The following is a 1,654-nucleotide window of genomic DNA, read 5'->3' as shown; positions in this document are numbered from 1 at the left end:
AGACTTTACAAAAGAGAAATGGACCATGTGTTATAGCAGCAAACTGTATGGAAGTTCTTGATTATGGTGTTATTATGAGTACTACTCTGATTATGTTCTTTCTGCTCCATGAAAAGATTAGTAAAACTAAAACTAAAAGCACTATAGTTTGCAGCAATTATTTATGTCAGAGATGCCTATATTTCATTATTTTTTTCTTACAATTTACATTGCTATGTTTCGCAGTAAATCAAAAGCCAATTGGACAGCAAAATGAATACTGCCTTTAGGTGTGTATGTGGTCATTACTTGACTACACTTTTTGTTAAAGCAAGATCAGTTTAATTAGTTTGAATATGAAATGGCTTTATCTGTCAGATGTTGCCATGTGTGGTTAAAGTTTTACTAAATCTAGAACCCTGCATTCACTATATCTGGTCTCCAACAGTACAAAGAACATGGAAATGCAATTATTTTACTAAATATAAATAGCTAAATACCTTTTCTCAGCAGTATAGAGCAGGCTTGTGACTTCTATCAGACTATAGCTGGTTTAAGCTTGTAGGAGGAATTTTCATGCTCATTTGGCTGCCTATGAGGCTGCATGACCCCTGACCCTCTGTCTGGACAGTGTTAATTGGCCCTGTGCTGATCACATGCACCCTCCCAAGGAAATAAAAAGCTCTCTAGAAATACACACCAAACTGAGCATGTGCAGAGTGCCCCTAAGGCTCTGTCCTATCAGCAGATTAATTGGGGACAGTGGAAAGAGGAGAGGATCAGAGAATACAGGATCAAACTGCCTTTTTACACAATGCAGAGGATTACCCCTTAGGTTAAACAGTGAGTATAACAAGCATGCTTTACTGCATATACAGACCGATTTTACTGTTGTGGGTTTAGTAACACTTTAAGGACAAATCTAGCAAAAAGTCAGTCTATGCAACCAACCACTTCTTATATTGCCATTGCTATAATTATTGGGCCTTAAGGTAAAAATGGTGCTGTAGCAAATGCCAACTGGTTAACAATTGAGAAAGCATTAGGGATATATATTTCACCAGCACACTATGGATCATGGGTATAAAGTTTAATATTTTTTTTATTGAAGAGACTAAATCACAGTGAAGATAATGCAATATTTCTGGGGTCATGCAGGATCCCTTTGTTGGGTATGTCCTGACTAAGGGTTTCCCACATGGCCCTGGAAAGCTGTACTATTATATGATCTCCTCAATACAATTGTGGACTATATAATAAAGATCCAAGGTGTGTTGGAAGCTGTGTTTCCGAAGCCACTATTATTGTCTAGATACAGGGCATAGAATCTCAAAATTCTGTTTAATAATTTTCAACAGTACATTTGAAAGCAATAAGCAGACATATAGATATTCCCTAAACATATGTACTGCTGCTTATCCGTAGTTCTTCAGTAAAATGCTACTTCAAGAACCTCTGGATTTGTCAACTTCAGGGTCCCGCTGTCTGGCTGGTAAATCCATAGAAGCTTAGAGCGTATTTCTCTGGTTTTGTTCTGCATAACCATAAACGACTGGAGAGAAATGGGGTTTCGCTCCAGTGCGTTATTGTGGGTGCAAACCGGGTCATAAAAAAGGAAAGCCAAATGATTTTTAGTGAAGGTAGGAGTAACTTTAATGTAAACATTTGAGTAGAA

Source organism: Pelophylax lessonae (genome assembly GCF_965119305.1).
Source record: "Pelophylax lessonae genome assembly, chromosome: 2".
NCBI classification, from domain to species: domain Eukaryota; kingdom Metazoa; phylum Chordata; class Amphibia; order Anura; family Ranidae; genus Pelophylax; species Pelophylax lessonae.
Note: the sequence above shows the minus strand (reverse complement) of the source record.